Source organism: Tympanuchus pallidicinctus, unplaced genomic scaffold, assembly GCF_026119805.1.
Source record: "Tympanuchus pallidicinctus isolate F22 unplaced genomic scaffold, pur_lepc_1.0 scaffold5, whole genome shotgun sequence".
Lineage (NCBI taxonomy): Eukaryota > Metazoa > Chordata > Aves > Galliformes > Phasianidae > Tympanuchus > Tympanuchus pallidicinctus.
Genome location: NW_026294769.1, coordinates 27548213 through 27556331, shown reverse-complemented (window position 1 = coordinate 27556331; position 8119 = coordinate 27548213).

Genomic DNA, 8119 nt, shown 5'->3' with positions numbered 1-8119 from the left:
CATGCTCTAAAGAATGGTCTCCACCATTTCTAATCCACCTGAAGGCTTCATCAGTGTTTGTTTCTAAACCAGCAGGAGCACTGAGAAGTGGTACAAAAATACATGTGCAACTGTTTAGATTTCTAAAATCTTTAAACACCAATAGCACCACAACTACAAATTCTCAGATCCAGGCAGGCAAGACTTAGTGTGATCAAATTCAGACAGCTAAATAGTATGTACATATCAATGCAGAAGGATCACAGTCTGTGTTCTTCACTAAGAATGTATGAAAGGTGAGCAAGATCTACCAAAATTTTGTAGGTTTAACTTTATGGAGGAAGACAAGGATTAGGTAGCCAACAGAGGAAATAAAAGATTATTTATCATTTGATATTTCATAAACTGTTCTGTAACAACGTAGAAAGTGTCAAATACAGAAAAGGTCATGGGATACTTCCTTGCAGTTTTCCTGTGAGGAATCCAACACAGCAGGCTCTAAAGCCTGACATCTTTAGATCCCTCAGGTATCAGTTCCCTCTACTATGATAAAAAAAAAAAGAGCTCAGCCAGCTAATGGGGCTAGAAAACATTGTGAAACAATGAGAACATCAGGACACAAGGAGGAGCAGATCATAACAAACTCCCCTAGTTTTTAATGAGAACAGCAACAGTGTGAACCCATGCATTCCTCGTGCGGTGTATTTCTTCAGGGCTCCATCAGCTCTTTCCTCCTTTTGCTTTATTTTAACATTACAATTTTGTGAGCAAGTGCTCAGATGTAAAGATAAAAGGCTAGCACAGGCCTTTGTTTTTGACACTGAAACATTGGTGGGAGCTGTGGACTCTGTAACCTGTACCACATGTATTTCACTACAGAAAGGTATTGGCTTTGCTTTAATTGTGAACGACGGTATAGCCTTCATGTAAGCATCCTAAGAATTTCACTAAACACTTTAAATGCCTACAGCTCTATGTAGGGCTCTGTTTGAGTTTGGTTTTTGTTTATTGTGCTGATAGAGAAAGTACACAAAGGGTTTTTTGGAGGTGAGTTCAAAGAAGAAAAGTTATTTCATGGTTTGAGCATTTCTTTCTGTGTATGTATTTTAATCATACTTCACCATTCTTTTGAAAAAAAAAAAAAAAAAAAAAAGCACACTATTTCTTTCAGGCAAAAACTGGAACTTCTTCAAGAAGGATAAATGATTAAACAATTAATTTCTTAAAATTACACCTTCACTTCCAGAAGTTAGATAGCCTAAAGCAAGCTATCTTCTGCCTTGTTTGATGTGTGGCCGCCAGCCCCATTTTTTAAGGACGGGATGTAAACTGGCTTCCAGTCATACTTCCACAGAGAGGCTTAAAGGAAAAGCATGGAGACATTTTCAGAAGCAAAGATGGCTGCAGGATGTGCAGGCTTCCAGATCATCTGGGAAAAGATGCTTGTGCTGTGGTTGCCAACTTCATTTTATTCAAAGAATCGTAGAATCACTAAGGTTGAATAAGATATCCAAGATCATCCAATCCAGTTGTCCACCTACCACCAATATTGAACACATTCAGGGACAGTGCATCACCTTCATGAGCAGCCTGTTTAGTGAACTGACCACTCTTTCAGAGAAGAAATTCTTCCTAACGTCCAATCTGAATCTCCCGTGGCACAACTTGAGGCCATTTCCTCTCATCCCATTCTAGCTACACAGAAGAGGCTGACTCCCTTCTTGCCACAGTCTCCATTCAGGTACTTGCAGAAAGTGATAAGTCTCCCCTGAGCTTCCTCTTCTCCAGAATGAACATTCCCAGTTCCCTCAACTGCTCCCCATGAGACCTCTGCTCCAGACCCCTCTCAGGCATGGAGCTGTGTTGGAGAGGGGCAGCTGGGGATTAAGGAAAGGTGCTGCACCAGAGGGCATTGGGCATGGAATGGGCTGCCCAGGGCAGTGGGGGAGCTGCCTGAGTTCAAGGAGAGTTTGGATACCCCTCTCAGACATATGGTTTGAATTTTGGTGGTCCTGTGTGTAGCCGGGAGTTCGATTTGATTATCCTTGAGGGTCTCTTGCAACTCAGGATATTCTGCGGCTCTAAGGTTACTTTCAGTATGCATCTCCCAACTGCTCAGTATGACATTTGACCCGGAGAGCCAGCCCACAGGCAACACTCAGGCTGCTCCTGGGGTCTTCTGTCAGGTGGACATCATGAGACACATCTTTCTTCAAGCCCCTCTGGAGGCCCCTCTTTAAAAGTGAGATGGATTCAGCCTGTAATTTGTATGCAGGGAAATGGAAGGAAAGTGAGATATTAGAAAAAATGTTTTACTTTACTGAGAGAACACTGAAAATTTGCCCATTCTAAAAGTACTTCTGTCTAGTTTTCATTGTCTGTTGGCTAACTGAACATCCTGCTCCAAATGGCAAATTAGAAATGGCAAACCTGTTCTCTGACTAGGATTACTACAAAAATCTCCAACAGAATGGCTTTGGCTTTTATTGTCTATTTACACTGTGTTTATTTTAGTCTGTGGGAAAAAGAGCCTTGAGTCTGTTGTTTGGATCTAGGGATCTGCCAATTGCTGAAGAAGAGAATCAGAGTCCTGAAATCAGTGCTAAGAAAAATAAATGTTAGGGACTTACTAGAATCTCAGCCTGAACAGCAAAGGAATAGGGTAAAAAAAAATGGCACCTCAAAACAACACAGTAACACAAACAGCAAAGCAAAGCAAAAAAAAAAAAAAAGACATCAGCCAAATCTTATTTTGTCTTACCCCCCAAAAAAGAACGAAGAATCAATTTCAAAGTTCATCTTTCATGGAAGCTAGACAGCAGTCCTCTGAGAGTTGGCCTGGAAGGCTTCTGGGACTATAGTGATCATTAATTATCTACAGTTAAATCTCGCCAGAGTAAAACTGCACTGACAGAAGTGTGACAACAAGCAGCAGCTAACCTTTTATAGTGCTTGGCTCTTGAACCATTTTCTCCTACTTTCCAACATTTTGTTTCCATTTTGGTGTTAGTCTTAATGAATACGTAAATACTGCAGCTAAGCTGTGACTCTGAGGAGTTTTACTGAATTATGCAGTATTTTTAACCAAGTTATCAAATTCATTCCCAAAAGTTTACACAGTTACTCTGTGAAAAGTTTACTCAGAGATTTAAAATAAATTTCTAAAGCAAAATGTAAGACAGTGTTTTCTATTGTTTCTGTAGTGATACAAAATGTGAAAAACCTAACAGTTTTAGTCTAGGCTAACATTTCTAGGAGCATTGCTAGGAGAACTATGACAAAAGAGGCTAACTACCATTGTTTGCTGAAAGCAATTTCAAAACCATGCTAAAAAATTAGTTCATGAGTATTAAAGCAGGGCCAAAAATTATCTTTTATGACACTGAATTGTAAATATCATAATAGATTTTTCTGTGAGCAGGGCAGTCTAAATATCCCAGAAATAAAAGCACATGGTTTTGTAGTTTTTTTTCATATAATTGTGTTCAACTCATTTGCATTCTCACATCTAATCAAATAGCCCAAAAAATGTATCTCAATAGATAAAAAAAAAATTATTTGTTTTTCTGGAAAAGGGAAAACACATATGTTTGCATATATAAGAAGATATATATGGATATATAAGGACAGGATTTGCTTAGAAACTCTTTCCTTATATAGACCTGTACAGAACATCAGTAGCCCTGTATAATAAGAGGAATGTGATGTTACTTACTTGTCCTTCAGAGCATTGGATAAATGTATTAAACTGGACTTCAGCATCCTCCTTAATAGTATTCTTGTTGCTAGGAGACAGTTATCAGAACCCCATAAGCGCTGTCTTTGGGACTGCTTTCATACTTTACCCAGATCCCCTGCTCTGACATCCTTGAAATTGTGTTTCCATTTTTCAGTGTCTTTCCTGCTATTTTTCTCCATTTGTTTTTGCTTACAAAATCCAATTTTGCAAATGAGTAGATACATATCATGTAACTAACCAGCTGTGTAAAATGGAGCTCTCTTTCACAATGTATCCTCTTGGTATATACCAAAGGTATTTCAAGAATAGATTTTCCTCCTCATCATTGGTCCTGCGATAAATGTTAGTGTGGATAGGACTACTCATGGAAGACTGCCACACTCTAAGAATTTACTGAAATATCTGTATTTCTCTATGAAATAAAATACATTCTTTCCCTTCGCTGCTCAGGTATTTATTTCACCTTGCTTACTGCAAGATTATGCTTAATCGGAAGCCTCATGATTCAATTTGATACTCTTTATATGATTCACTCTGCATATGAGACTTCCCATGGATTTACTAGAAGGGAAGGGCACTGGGTTCTCCTGCTTATCAAGCTTATAAATAGATTGCACAGTTTATCTTTCAAAAATCCTGGCAAAGCCAAAATGATAATTATAGCTATATAATTATTAAAATATGCTTCTAGCTGAGCTTGTTACTGTCTCTCAAGAATCCACGAAGGAAAGGATGCAGTGGATTTGATGACAGGGTTTTTTTACTGCTTGTTTTACAAAGCAAAAGTAAGGAGGTCGTAAAAAGGTTGCAGAAGGTGGCAAAAAGGATGAATTCAGCATTCTGCGATAGAAGGCGCTCTTTAGTATCCTCCAAGGATGTTTCTAAAAGGAAGTTTGAGACAGAAAACAGCCCAAAGCCTCTAGACCTACCCTATTTAACCTTTTACATATCCCTGATTCAACACAGTCTACAGATACACGTTGCCAGGACACTTTCCCCTCACTGTATCAAACTTCTGACCTTGCAGTTGTTGTAAGTCAATCACGACGACATGTCCTGCTGTACCGTGTTATAAATAAAGGTAACTTGCTCACCAAATGCCAAAATGCTACTGGGACTGTAGAGCCTGATCCTGCAGTTCTCACATGGGCAAAATTGCCACTGAGCTAAGACTTTATTTATACCACTGATGGTCTCAGCTCCCTTTTATTCATAGTGGTATAAATCAGGAGTCACTCAAATTAAATCACAGATTTAGACAGAAAATCGAGTGTGAATGGAGAGCCAAAGGACAAATTCCCGTATGCAATAATCCTTCTGACTTCAGTGCAATCCTTGAAAACTTCCTCTGCGAACAGTTTGTCCCCCAGCTACCTGAAAGCACTGGGAATATTGCCTCTGTGGAAAGTGCAACTTCAGTGCTGCAGGAACTATTTTCTGAATAATTTTCAGTCCTCATTTCTTACACTGTCCTCTTATGCTGCAGCCAGTCTGTGTGCTCTTTCTTTTGCTTCTTGCAGTTCTCTGGGGGTATTTTGCAGAGGCTCTCACTTAACCCTGCCAATTTGCTTTTCCAAATGGAAATGTAGCTACTTAAAAAAAAAAAAAAAAAGAAAAAAAAAAAGAAAAGAAAAGAGAGAGAGAAAAGAAGTTGGAAGTGGGCACAGCTTGCTAAGAGTAGTTGCTACAGGACTCATCCTGTTGTCCTTAAAGAAGGATCCTGATTTTCTCATTCCAGGCTATGGGCCTCACATCAACCACTATTCAGGAGCTGAAATGCTTGATTTATGTCACTAATAAGTGATACAAAATTTGTGTTGCTGCCAGTGCAAGCCGCAGAGAATGCACAATGTGAACCAATATGCATGTACTGTAGATCACAGTGGGCCCAGAGAGGAGACAGCATTGTAAAACAAATCTATTCAGCATAGTGCAGCCTTGCCAAACAAATCTCACTATTGCTGAAAACTGTCCCCCAGTGAATTCAGAAACTGCCCAATGAATCTCTAGCATCATCTAGGCATTTTCCTTGCGTTTTGCATCTGAATCAAACTACCCACTGAAAGCCCTGATTTCAGAAAAATAAATTTTTCCAGTATTATGGCTGCCTCTGGGTAAGGTCATTAATATAACTATATATATAAAAATACATATAGGACAAATCAAATACAGATTTGGTCAAATTCTTGTTTTATTGTGGCAGAGCAGATCACAACTTCATCACTTGAATTTGCTTGGCTGTCATTCATTAAAAATATGAGTACCAGCTATTTCATTTTGGGCTCAGTGACAGAGCTAAATAGCATCACAGTAAAGAATATGAGATATGCTCCAGCTGTCCCCTACAGCTCCCCCATCCTAAATATATCTCTTCAGTGGTTTGGCTGGCTTAGTTTCCAGGACGACTTGCAAAGTTTTAGCTTTACATATGGTTTGCAAACTGAATGAGAAATAAATACAATAGAATTTCTGGGGAAAGGTTTGTTCTCGTAGCACACAGTACAGGACTTAAGAAGTGGCTTTTCTGTGCCTGTGTGCTGTGCCAAAAATAATTTTTGAAAAAAAAAGTTTAGAATATGTTTCTTTCCTTGTTTGCCTTATCCTCTTTCAAAACCACAGTAAATCTCTCCTTTTTCAACATATCTACAAGAAGTTGGCAGCAGCTAGGCTTTTGCTATGAGAGGAACGCTGTCTATCAGGCGAATGAGGGCTCTCTTGCTGCCTCCTCATGCTCCCCTGTCTCCATCTGTTGCCTAATTTCTGACATTTAAAGTTTGTACAGTAGGGAGATGCCTCACTGATGCGGGACTGTGTAATAGGTACTGGTCCAAGGATAAAACTCTTGGAAATGAATTCTATAAATAATCATAATTTTCTAGGTTTCACATCTGTGCTGACACAGTGGTATTTATAACAGTGACAGACACCATAATACAAAGAGTCACAGTACAGCTTCCCCAACTTCCCCATTGGCCCATGCCTTTCTCTTTGACTGCATTTGCTCTGTGTCTCTGACTCCACCCATTTTGCTTCCCTTCAGTGTGCCTGTAATAAATTTTTATATCCTCGTATGAGATGGCTTCTTTCAGTGGAAGCTGTGGTTAAGCAAGAAAGTCAGAAAATATGTATTTCAGAAAGTCAAAACTGTACACTTTCCTGCTGTAGGAGAACAGGAGAGAGAAAGTGAGCTGAACAAAGGATGCTGATCTTTGAGCTACAGATCTATAGCTCCCTAGACGCACGAGAGATCTAGAACTGATGTGATTCCTTGGGTATACTAACTCTTCTACTACGGATGCTAATACTCTTCACCGAGCAAAGGCATCTGAAGCGTAGTGTTGGTGAAGGTACATACATTGGAGACAATGAAAGAATTTTTGGGGGCTGGTAGCCCTGAGGCTTCAGACTTTAGAAGCTCTCTAGGCAGGTAAATTCAAAGAACGTCTGTTAGAAGAAACGTACTCTCAGGCCATTTTCCTAATCATCATGGAGTAAATGGGCATTTTCATAGTCCTTGTGAGTACCCTGGCCTGGCTTTCTGGGATTGCAGCCACACTTCTCACTGAGATTTGCTGTTTTAAAGTCTTCCCGCCCCCACATTTTCTTCTCACTTTCCTGAGTGCCTAGAGTAGGGCTGGTGCTGTTCCTTGGCCAAACTCAAACGCATTTTTGTCACTGTAAGAATGCCAGCTCCAAGCAAGTCCTGCTGTTGGCTTTGCGCACACAGCTTCCATCACTTTTGCATGCTGTTATCTTGGACCTGCTGTCCTGAGTACCACAGCATTTGTTGGCACTCAGTCACAAACCCTCTCTCAGGAAAACACAGGTGGAAAGCAACAATTAATTCTGCTCAGCAGAGCACTCAGGCAGCATGGCTGCTGAAGCGATCACTGGAGGACAACATTACATTGTCCCTTATGACCAGAAAAGCCCCAAGTGGCCTGTGACAATCCTAGAGAAGAAGTGTTGAAATAGTTGGCTGAAAAAGTTTTTCTTTCTGATGCCTTACCCCTAAAGAGCACTCAGGATAACAAGGAAAATAATCATTCAATTGTGGAAGCACAGGTGGCCTCTGGATTCTCATGTGCTTTTTCTGCCCAAATGAACTTGTTTAGTGACACAGTTTCGCAAGCCTGAAATGTGTATCTTTGAATTTTCATGATTTGTGGGCTAGTAATTAAAAACATTTAAGGGAGAGGTTGAGGAAGGGCATAACTGATTCATTCTGCCTGCCTATTTGTTTCTTTGGAGTTCAGCCATTAGGAGCATGTTCTCCTAATTTTTAAAGGAAAGCAGACAATAAAATATCCTATTGCTTTTGTCTCTTGGATTTCTCAGTTGCAGAGCATATTACTCAGCAGGAGAAAAGGAAGCCATGGCTTTCATCTTGGCACCTAGCTA